Here is a 12,485-nt window from a genome sequence, read left to right as displayed (position 1 = left end):
CTCAGCCAGTGCATCTCAAGTCTAACATCCAACGCCACTGTTGATGGGAACCACCACAGCTCCGCCAGAACCCATCAATTCTGACATTCAGTGCACACACGCTCTTCAGGACTCCTCGCTTCTGTGGTTCAGATGCAACGCCACCCCCATGCTGGGCCCCACTCGCAGCATCACCAGGGCACCACCAGGCCAACACTCGGCAACATTGGCACGCCAATACTAGGTTCCACACATAGCTCCATTAACGTACCTCACTTCTGACCTTGTGTACCAGTTACTATTCCAGTACTGCAGCCCACATACAACTCTGTCAGTGTACCTCAACTCTAACCTGCAACGCCCCATTATTCCAATAGCAGGAATTACACGGTGCTCCGTTCCTCATTCCTCACCCTCTGCCTTTTTGTTATTCCAGCTCTGGACCGGGTTACAGCTCTGTCTATCCCCCCATTCCTGATCTGAAGCACCCCAATATTGTTGTATTGGGGTTCACATACAATACTGTTAATGCACCTCCTGCTGTTCTGCAGTGACCCCTGCTGTTCCACACTGACGTCTGTTGGAGGAGTCAATTACATCTATTCTTAGCTGCATCTTTATTTGGGAGGGTCTGTTTCACCTGTCTCACTCCGTTCTTTCCTTTACTCTGTTTACTTTGAATGTTTTCTTTCTCCCCCACTTTTCTCGTTCCAGCTCTTAAAATCCACACGTTAACAGTTTCGCTCTTTCTTTCAGCTGTTTATTTCTACTCCTCTCCCTTTTTTATTTCCCTCCTCCTCTTGCTACCTCCTCTTTCAAACTCACAAAAACGTGGATATTTCTTTCCCTGTTTGGTTCCTCTCTTTTATCTTCATCGGGCATTCATTCTTTCACTATTTTTTCTCTTCTCTTCATTCTTTCTTTGTCTTTTGTATTTGCTCTTTCCTTTGACTCAGTATGCACCCTTTCACTTTTTTTCCAGATCTTTCTTCCTTCCTTTCTCTGGTGTTTTTCTTATCTTTATCTGTCAATTCACATTTTACTATAAATCCCTCTTTTTCCTGTCTGTGTGTAGAAGCCACAAGTTACTTGTCGGGACCGAAGTGTCAAAGTGGTTTTCCCATTCTGTGTCTGTGGGAAATGTCAGTACATACACGCCCTGGTTCTTTCGTTGCTTGTTTCGCTTACCATCTCTCTTTTTTCACTAATGTTCATTTTTCTCTTTCTTTTCACACTTCTTTCATTATTTAATCCTCTTTATCTTTCATTCGCTAGCTTTCTTCCCTTTTTTCTTTTGTCTCACACGTTTGCTCTATTTCTTCTCTTAGTTGTGCTTTCATTTTCTCGTTCTTTCTTTCCCTTCTTTCTTTTACTTCTTTGTGACCCCTTCTCTTTCTTCCTTTTGTCTGTTGTATTCCTTTCACTTCTCTTTGTCTGCCCCATCTGCTACTCTCTCCTGTGGCCTAGTTATCAAGGGAGCAGCAGGTGCAGTGGCACCGGGGCCTAAACACCTAGGGACCTCACTCAACTCTAATTTCTGCTGTATTTTCCAACCAAAATTCCAGTCAACCATTTTCCTTTCTTACTCCAGGGCCCATGACACCATTACTACGCCACTTGTCTTCTCCAGCTTTACTCCCAACTCCCTCTTTCCTTTCACCCTCCAATCCATCTCAAATGATATTTTTATTATGGTGTTTTGAGCATTACAATTCAATGCAAAAAGGTTATTTCTGATAAAGGTTTATATGATAATTGTACATGTTTTAAGATAGAGGAAGAAGGTAAATAGAAGTGCTTTAGTTAAATGCTGGGCCACTGAAATTATATGGCAGGTAAAGACGAAATTTTGAGGCAGGGTTGACCAATTTATGTGTCAAGAAAAGTCCAGTTATGAATTTACAATGCCAATAGCTCTAACTCAAGAAAATGTGAGACCTATTGCATTGCAAATGCTTGATGTGTACTACCTTCTACAAAACTCCTGTGAGTGTTATCAGTGTGGGACTTTTAGCATGAGAGGCAGATAGAGAGAGAGAATTTGTGTGTGTGTATCTCAGCACATGTTCCAAACCTTTTATGTACAGGCCCATATTTATGGGGAATTGGCGTAGGGCAGTGCCGCAAGTCTTCTTAACGCACCGGCAGCAGAAACGTCTCATAAATATGCACCACAGTGTCTAAAGCAGTGCAGTATTTAATGCGCAGCATCTCTAGCGCCTAGAGCAGATCTTGTGCACAATAACACACATTGTCACCTTATCCCTGTGTGAAAGGAGGTACTACAGGTGTATGTTAGCATCTTCACATACTGACCCTCTTACACACAGAGTACTGCACAGAACACTGTAGCCACCAGTTGTGTGAGGGGACAAAATGTGGCAGTCGCGCCTCCTGTCTCCGTCTCTGCCACACCTTGTCACACTGTGAATGCTCTGCACCTCCCCACCCAGTCACCAGCAACAACCCTGGCTGTGGCATGTCAATGGGCACTGGGGTAAAAGTCTGCCCGAGGACAGGAGAGAAACCAGTCAACGGGGACGACGCGCTGCTCCTGGTGACCGGTTCCTGTCCTGTCCTTCGGCAGAATTCTACCCCAGTGCTCCCCAACAAACTCTGGCCTGGATTGTTCAAAATTGACTAATTTCTGTCCTGTCCTTGGGCAGAATTCTACCCCAGCGCTCCCCGACATGCAATATTGTTGTTTTGTATTTGGTTTAATCAGTGCTCCAATACCATGCAATGCGTGTTTCTTCTTCCAGTTGCTTTCTAATATCATGCAATAGGTTTCATTTCAGTTTTTTTCCAGTAGAAGAGGTTACCAACTCTCTCGTACCCGTGATGAACAATCTTTCCACTGGACGTGCGGCTCCTCCAGTCCGTCACCCTTCTCTTATAAAGCCATCGATTCCCCAAAGGAAGCCACTTGTTAATTTTTTTTCTTTCCTTGATCCCACATGAGCTGTGTAATGGTCCCCAGCTGTCAGGAATAGTGATCGGACGTTCTAACTGTAACAATATGGCTTTCATTACATGCATGCCTCGTATTTAATGCCAACCGTTTCAACTTTATCGCCTCCCATCTGCAGTCCAATTGGAGTCGATCCCCACTATTTTTCCAATGGTCTACCTATAAGAATTGACAGTCTGAAATCAAACAGCCACCCCCACCAATGGACTGGTCCATACCTTGATGCTCTGGCCTAGCCCTACTGGAAAGCTTAAGGCCCTTCCTAGGCTCATTCGCCCTAGGACCAGCCCAGTCTACTGTTAGATACTGCAGTGGTTCCACCCGCACTGTCCTAGCCCCGGGTGTATGGACCAACCTGCATTCCTTACCCACAAGGTCCATTTTCCACCAGCTGTTCACCTTGGCAGTGGTACAGCCTGCTCCCCCGTCACTGGAATGGTTCGGTCCACCATCTTGTCTTCTCCTAGGATGGGCCAGAACAGCCCGCGTTGTCTCCCCGCCTCTCCTTCCCACTTTAATGCCGTAAAGAGCGAGATATTAGGGCATTGGATGTGGCAAAGTGTTCCAGGCGCGGTGACTGTCCTCCCCGGCCCTCCCGCCGCCGTCTCCTGAATTATTACTCGCCATAGAGGGGGCCAGCTCGGCCGACTTCAATCTCTCCACGGTGATTACCGCTTTAACAGCGCCTCCCTTGGACATTAAATAGAAATGGAATTGATTGGACGGAAAAGGACTTTTCTCCCGCTCCTTCTTTTTTTATTATCCTAAAAGGCTCCATGATGCCTGCAATATTGAGAGAAAATGTGGCTTATCGCAGGCGCGCATATACCTCTTGGGCCTTGTGATGTTGGGGGGAGGGGGGCAGGCCCGCATCTCTCCTGCTGAAGATGGATTTGGCGGTGACGGACTGCCAGCAGGATTCAGACAGCTTGACTAATTCACTCAGCCTGTTTTCATGCACTTCAGCCCCCAGAAACAATGTGCCGGGAAGCGATGTTGCTGTTTGGGACTGGGACAAAATGGCCGCTGTGTTACAGCACAAATGTCAAATGCTTTTTTCTATTATTGGGCATTATACTGCACAATACACACCTCAGTGTCTCAAATAAGCTTTATTATGCGGCAGTGGTGAGCATTAATATCTTATACTGCCGCATAACTCCGTGATACAGAATATCACAAATATAAAGCTTATGACGTCACAGGTGTTGTGTTAAAGGAATTAATATAAAGCACTGTACAGCCATTACTATACACCTAATGAACCCATATGTAATACCATATACTATCACAATATGAAATAATATCACCGCAACGCCTCAAGCTGCACATATGTACTACATTCCAATTTTACCACATCTTACTTCAGATATGTATTAAAATCTCAAATCTACTGTGTCATACTTAGATATATAATATCTAAAATGTATTCTGTCTGGTGGCAGAAATATACAGGGCAAACTCAGATACACTGAGTTAGGCAGCGCAGATGTATCATGATCTCAGTTAGGCTGCTTTGTGCTGCACAAATATATTTGATGTCAGATTTTATCACAGACATAGAGCATCATGTTGCATTGATAAACAACATAGGCCCAAATTTAAGAAAAGTGGCGCTGAAATATATGCAGCGCCACTTTTCTTGCGCACATCAGCTCCCCCTAACACCACCATGTGTGCACTGTATTAAACATATGGCGCACCGTGGCGCAGGTGTGGGACAATAGCATAATTTTTTTTGACGCTATTGTACATTTCAGCATTAGCGACAACATTTTTTGGAGCTAATCCTGCAAGGTACATAGGAGCCCATTAGGAATAATGGTGTGCCCCCTTCTAACACCTGCTCTGTGCAGGCATTAAAAATAGCCGCTAAAAATGGCACAGTGGAATCTCATAGATTCCATTGTGCCATTTTTGCAGCCCCCCAAACGGGGGTACGCCCTCTTTGCATACATTATGCCAGGCAGAGGCATACTGAGGCGCAAGGGGTTACAAAGTGGCGCAATGCACGCACTGCACCACTTTGTAAATCTGGCGCAGCGAATTTGGCCTCGATGAGCCACATTAGCGTCATAAACAATGACGGCGCAAGGCCTTCTTAAACCGGGGCCATAATGAGGTGTGTATGCACAGGTGCACACTCTCCGGCACTTCTCTCAAGTTGTCACCTTCTCTATGCTGGCACCCGTAACTATCTTCTTGGGCCGACAGCCACCATATGAGCCCTCCCAGGCACATCCCCAACTCTCCCAACCTATCACCCCCCTATGATCCACCTCTGATGCCGCCAACTAATGGACATAACGTGGCCCAAAGCTTCTAGTTATCCAACTTTTGCTATCCGTCTGAAACTTCACGATTCCAACACACTCCCACAAAAAACCCTTAAAGTGCGCACACTGTGTCCCTCACTGACGAGCTCCCTGCCGTTTCATAGCACTTCTTAGCCCACCCTAACTGTACTGGGGCACCCAGCCCCTCGTCCTTCCCGTGCATCTCCACCGTTGAACCCTTCTACCAGGGGCAAGGCTGCCACCCCGCTACCGGCTTGCTACAACCATGCTCCATTGTAGATTTATGGGAGGTGTATCAAGGCTCTCCCGTACGCTTTCACTACTTTTCATTTGGAGCTACTTACCTTACCTGCCAGGTTCGGTGCTCATTTACGAGCACATATAGATGTTCCATTATTTGTTGTAGACGGGTCCCCAACACCTCCTCTTTTATACTACTTTGGCGTCGTCTACACTGGGCATTTAGCAGCACTTACTTTACCCGCCAGACTCGGGCTCACTTAAAAGGACTTAACGAGGCCACATTATTGATTGCAGATACCTTAGTAACATCGCCTCTTTTGTACTACCCTGACTTCGTCGACATTTGGCAATTAGTAATACTTTGCATATAGCCTTGAAAAAGTTGTCATGGACGAAACAAATGTCAGCTGCGTGCTTTATGTGAAATAAACACATCAACTTTGTCAATGGAGTACTACAGTCTTGTGTACTAACTGGACTTACTACATGGTCTTCTATTTGTTTTGGGACCGTTTGTTCTGCTCTGGGTCTTTTATATGTTCGTGTTGAGTGGGAGTCTCTCTCACACTTTTTGACACTAGTTTGGTAGCATAGTGTCTCCACCAGTTGAGCAGACTTTTCATATTCGTTGATACACTTTTCCCTTACGGGAAGTGCGGTATATGTCATACGACTGCTACCTCTTTTTCAATAGTGTTGACTGTATAACCCTGATATACCATAAGCATTATTGCATGGTAATAAAATTGCATTCACTACATTGAAGTTACCACTGCTTTGCTAGGTAAGTTTAGGTAACCACATGTAGAAATGAAAATAGTCACAATATCCTTGGCATGGTGATGTAGTGGTCAGCGATATATTGTATGCAATATTATTGTGATTCAATATTAGAACATTATAATGTTGAGAGCTTCACTGAAGACAATGGACTAGCTGAGGGCCAATAATCGTCATATAAAAAATGTGGAGCGTGAGGCTAAATCATTTGAGTCGACAATCTTGCAAAACACAACTAATTTGCATGAAATCCAATGTCGTCAGCATAAAAGAATGTAAACACATCAAAAGAATGGTTACATAGTCTTAAGTTGAATAGATGGAATAACTCCCTGGTGAGCCTTTTGGCAATGTGAGGGAGATGTCACGGAGGTGTGTTTCACTTTGGTCCTGAAGAGGCCTGGAAAAATGGAAAAGGCCGAAATGTGTCAACCTGTATTTTTGCTAGACGAGCTGTTAGACATGGCATCTTTGGAGTGTTTCCCCTGTCTTTTTGCTTTCTAACCTTCTGTTTTTATGATATGCTGGACTTCGTTTTTGCTGGTATCTCATCTCTGTGCACTTTACCACTGCTGATCAGTGCTAAAGTCCAAGTGCCCCCTATGTAAATTATGATTATGACTGGTTATCCATGATTGACATATTTGATTTACTAGTAAGTCCCTAGTATAGTGCACCATGTGTGCCCAGGGCCTGTAAATCAAATGCTACTAGTGGGCCTGCAGCACACACGTAGCCTTCCAAAGGTGTCTCCGACTTGTCTCTGCAGTGTCTGTGCATGCAGTTTTAAACTGCCATCTCAACCTGGCAAGTGCACCCACTTGCCAGGCCTAACCCTTCCCTTTTATTGCATGTAAATCACGCCTAAGCTAGGCTCAGCCAACCCCATAGGCAGGGTGCAGTGTATTTAGAAGGTAGGACATGTAGTGGTGTGTTTTCACGTGTCCTGATAGTGAAATACTGTGCATTTAGCTTTTTGCTCTTGAAAGGCTATCTCTTCCATAGGTTAACATGCGGTCTGCCTGGAAAAACCTTTCAAGTGCAGATTCCCATGGGAAGATGACCGGAAGTTGCAGTTTGGCATCCCTGAACTCATAATTTAAAAATACATATTTTTAGAAAGTGGGCATTTTCTTGCTTAACCATTCTGTGCCTGTCTGTGGAATCCACATCTATGTTGTTGACAGCTGGGGACTCCTGCATACACTCTAGACAGTCACACAAAAGGAGCTTAGGTGTGCCTTGCATATCCTGATGGGTCTTCCAGGTCTAGAGTGGTGGGAGCAACTGACACTTGCACATGAATAGGGCTGGACCTGTCCTGTATAAAGAAGTCTCCCCCTCCTGGAGAGCATCTGGGACAGAGCAGGAAAGAGCTGGATCTTGGGAGGAGGAAGGACTGCCTTTGAAGTTTGCCTGCTTCAAAGGCCAGAACTAGTATAAGTAGTGGGGCCCTGACCCCAGAATGTTAGAACTTTTTTGGACCAAGGAACCTCTAAGAAAAAGAGCTGGAGAAGCTGCCAGGAGGGACTTCCACCTTGCTATATTGGCCTGCTGCTTGCTGCTTCTGTCTTGGGCAGTGAAAGGACTGGACTGAACTTTCAGGAATTATTTCCTGAGTTTCTCCAAGGGCTTGAAGTAGAGCTTGCCTCCTGTTAGAAGTCCCAGGAACATCAAAGACTTCAAGTTCATCTGCCAATAGCACTGGGAACTGTGTGTTTTGTGCTTCAACAGAAGAAAACCAGCTACAACTCCGCTGCGTGCATGTGACCTGAGGGCACCGCATCGAGCATCACCCCGCTTCACAACACAACCCTGGTCTCACCGATGCTACCGCCTGACGCCGTCACTGAGTCGCTGCTTGCATTGTGACCTGTGGGCACCGCACGTCGCATCGCCTCACTTCATGCCACAACTTCGGATCTCATCGCAAGGTCCACGACGCCCTGCATTTTCAAGGTACTGTTTGTGGGTCTTCGCAACACCGTAGCTGGCCCGCAACCTCATGGCCGGCCTGAACTGTTGGATTTGTTGTTCACAATGCTGTGGTAGCCCCAGACTGAGATATCAACTGCAAGGAACTTGCTTTTGAGCAGATTCTTACAAATTTTTTATATTTATTTCCGTATGTTGGATTTTGATCGTTTTGGTCTTGTTTTACACAGATAAATATTGGCTATTTTTCTAAAACTGGTGTGGTGTCATTTTGTAGTGTTTTCACTGTATTATTGTATAATATGTGCAAACGCTTTACACATTGCCTCTGAGATAAGCCTGTCTGCTCCTCCCAAGCTACCAAGGGGGTGAACAGGGGTTATTTTAGGTGCGTAACTTCTTTATCCTAACTAGAAGGAAGGGTCCCTAGTTGGACAGGGTGCAAGCCACTGCCAACTACAGACTCCAATTTCTAACAGGAGCCAACACAAGATGGATTTTGTCTTTAACACTTGTGAGTAAGAGGCTCAAAGGAATGCACACTTGGTCTCAACCATGGCTCTACTCTAGCCAACTCAAGGTGGATGACGGACTCAAAGTATTTAGACACACCACCTATTGCTTCTGAAGTGGCAGGGATTGTCAAGAACCCATTTAATTCTTTTGATGTGTTCACATTCTTTATTTTTGTCTTTCGGAATGTATGTATTAAAGAACGTTTAACTTTTGTCTTGTGTTTTGATGAATAATGGAACCATGCAGATAAGTATAATGTATGTTCTTTGCAATAAGATAGACTATTTCGGAGAAACATACAACTGGCTAAACTTAGATGTGTGGTAACTATTTTATCAGAGCTATGCTGATGACATATGCTGTTATGCCAACAAATTAGTTGCGTTTTTCAAGAACGTCGGTTCAAATGATTTATCCTCACACCTCTCGTTTTTTTATATGGTATGATGATAGTCTAAGGGAAGTGAAGATTATAGGTCAATCCCCTCCTTTTGTTTCTGGTTTTGAGGGCCAATAATTGCTGGTATAAGCCCTCTGCACGAACATTCCGTCTGCCTTTCTGTTTCTGTCATTTAAACTAGAACATTCGTCCGTCGGTGTATGGAATGCTCTAATAGTATTATTGCCCTTGTGCACAGGAAACACCGGTTGTTAAAGGCCCTCAATCTCATTATAGGCCCTCATCCACATGGCTCTGGGCTATAACTTGGGCTTAGGGTCTTTAACGACTAATATTCCTCGTCAGTAGGCTATAATGCTTAATTGTCACCCACTTTATAGTATCATATAACCCCATTAATAGTGTTCCATCTGTGGCTTTCATCACAGTCCACCATTTGGTCTTGCCAACTTCACCAAGGCACTTCCTCTGTAACCTGCCACACTCCCATGAACTCCACCCATGCCTGCCTATGCTTCCAAGCCACAGAAGCGGGGACCGCTTTCAGTCCTAAAACTTATAACCTCTTTGCACTCAAAGCTCATGAGGTCCTGCAGTGGCTCCAAGGCCCTCACACTAACCGGTTTACATCAAGAACCAACTAGGCTGACCGCTGTTAATCTTCACTACCCAAAATCCACACTGAAAACAAACTTGCACAAAATCACCTTTCAACCACCCAACAGGCCCTGCTTGTGAAAGCTAGGACACCCAGATGTCAACCTTCATAGAACTGGTGGAACACAGCGGACAGGCCACTAGTGCAAAATACTCGTGGTGTGAAAATACGGCTCTGGCCTCAATGACCTCTCCCATTGTGACCACTAATCACCACAGTGTTTGGATAAAATATTGAGTTAGAAATATTGTGTGAACAAAATATAGTGTCAAGAATATTGAGGACAAAAATATTGTAAAGGTAAGTTTCTACGTGTAAGCAAAGTTTTACTATACCTAACACCACCTATATGTACCTTGATCATATATATTTATATATATATATATATATATATCACAGACCAACTTCTCCAAACTGCAAAGGACGTGCTCGGACAGCAATTTGTGGTCACATATATTTAATAAAACGATGTAAGGAGGCATCGTTTTATTAAATATATGTGACCCCAAATTGCTGTCCGAGCACGTCCTTTGCAGTTTGGAAGAGTTGGTGTGTGATATATGTGGATAGCTGGATCCACGCTCGGACCGCCGCCAATTTTGCAGCTTCGGGATTCTGGCATTTTAGCTTGGTGATATATATATATATATATATATATATATATATATATATATCTTCAAGGTACGTAGATGTGGAGTTATGAATAGTAAATCTGTACTTACCTACTTGCACTTACCTTCTTGATATTTTGGTCCTCTGTATTTTTGACACGATATTCTGTCCATATAACTTTAGCTATGATATTCTTTCAGAAAAGCATCACTACCTAACTCGCCACAGACTTTCACTGGTCAAAGTCAGTGCCTCTTGTCTCCCATGGACCCCATCAGAAAAGGTGCAAGGTACGCCTGCCCTACATCCCACCATCTCTGGGATAAAAGGACATACATGTTCTTGAGTGTGTTTGCCGCCCATTATTCACATGTCCTTTCTTTATTTCTACACACTCTGGAGAGGTGCCTTCCTTTCACCTCACTCCTGACTCCATGTTTGCTGACGCACTTCCGCACTGTGCAAGAGCACGCACAGGCACTGAGTGCCAGTGTCTCTGGCCATCTCCAGTTTACAGCACAAGTCCTTAAAGCTCAATTGCTTTGTTAATAAAATAATTTTAGTTGTTTTTTTAAGTTGTTTTGCTGTCCATTCGGACCACCAATGCAGCTACCTCGAGTTCAGAACACGATAATGACCTCTCTGCAGTGATTTCCCAGCTGGAAGGAAGCCCGCCAGCTCCTGCAGACTTGTAATTGCTTTGAAAATATCAGAGACTTTGGAATGCTTTGTCAGAACGTCCGGCCTTAGTTCGATCCAATGTTTATTGACGAACGATCGATCGGTGCCACACTTCAACTACTACACTTCTTGTCTCTTTATCTCATGAATATCGAGGTAGCTAGTCTTGATTCCTCCTCATGCCTCTTTCTTCCACCCCCCACACTTCCTGTCCCTTTATCTGATGAATATCAAGGCTGCCTGTTCTTGATTCCACCGCATGTCTCTTTCTGCCATCACCCTACACTTCCTGTCTCTTTATCTCATGAATACCACAACTGTCTTGTCTTTATTCCACCTCATGACACTTTCTTGCAGCACCCACACTTCCTGTTTGTTTATCTCATGAATACAGAGGCCACCTAGTCTTGATTCCATCTCATACCGCTTTCTTCTACCACTGACACTTCCTATCTCTTTATCTCATTAATACCGAGGCTGCCTAGTCTTGATTCCATCTCATCTCTCTGTCTTCCACCCCCTACACTTCCAGTCTCTTTATCTTATGAATGTCAGGGCTGCCTGGTCTTGATCCCACCTCATGCCTCTTTCTCCCTCCACCTTACACTATCTGACTCTTTATCTCATGAATATCGAAGCTGCCTAATCTTGATTCCACCTTATTTCTTTCTACCGCACTTCATTGTTGTAAGTTTGTTTTCATTCCTGCTTTCTTCCTTTGTCCCTGTTGTACTATTTTTCTCTTTCTTACTTCTCCCCTTTCTTCCTCTCACTGTCTGCCAAACACTGATGGTGAATAATGAGACCTGGTACCCAAAAGTGAGTGCAGACGCCCATTTGCCATCTCTCTGCTTTGCAGACACCAGGACAAGTAGGGTTGCCCCTTTACCAGCATTTTACCAGCATGTCTAGTATTTTGGTGGCAAGGTCAGTGAAAACATAACACAGTTGTCCAATTGCTGTATTTTTTCAGTTGTTAAACAAATTCAAACAACAAATAGTAGAAGAAACTACTTTTAAAATATGTTAGAACTATCAAATCCATTCCTTAATTATTACAAGATGTGAACAAAAACAAAAGTGAAGTATTAAAAAGAAAAACGAGAGTTTGAGACAAACAACACTCCTTTTGAGTGCCGGCTCGTGGCATCTCCTAAATCTCAAAACAAGAACAAATGATCAATATTTTTGCCTAGAAAAGATGGTCACCCCAGGGCACTCCTAAAAACACTACCCACATATATGAGAAATAGAGTTACAAAAGCAAAGTAATTAGTCCTCACATATTCGGACATTATTCTATGCCTCCCCTCTGATTTACACTGAAGGATAGGAATATGCCCACGTCCTGGATGCTCTGACCAATGGGGAAGTTTCAACAGTTAGATCACCTGCCCTTCTTATGTTAGGATT

The sequence above is a fragment of the Pleurodeles waltl genome, chromosome 12 (assembly GCF_031143425.1).
Source record: "Pleurodeles waltl isolate 20211129_DDA chromosome 12, aPleWal1.hap1.20221129, whole genome shotgun sequence".
Lineage (NCBI taxonomy): Eukaryota > Metazoa > Chordata > Amphibia > Caudata > Salamandridae > Pleurodeles > Pleurodeles waltl.
The sequence above is the reverse complement of the archived record's forward strand: the minus strand, read 5'-3'. Positions refer to the sequence as shown.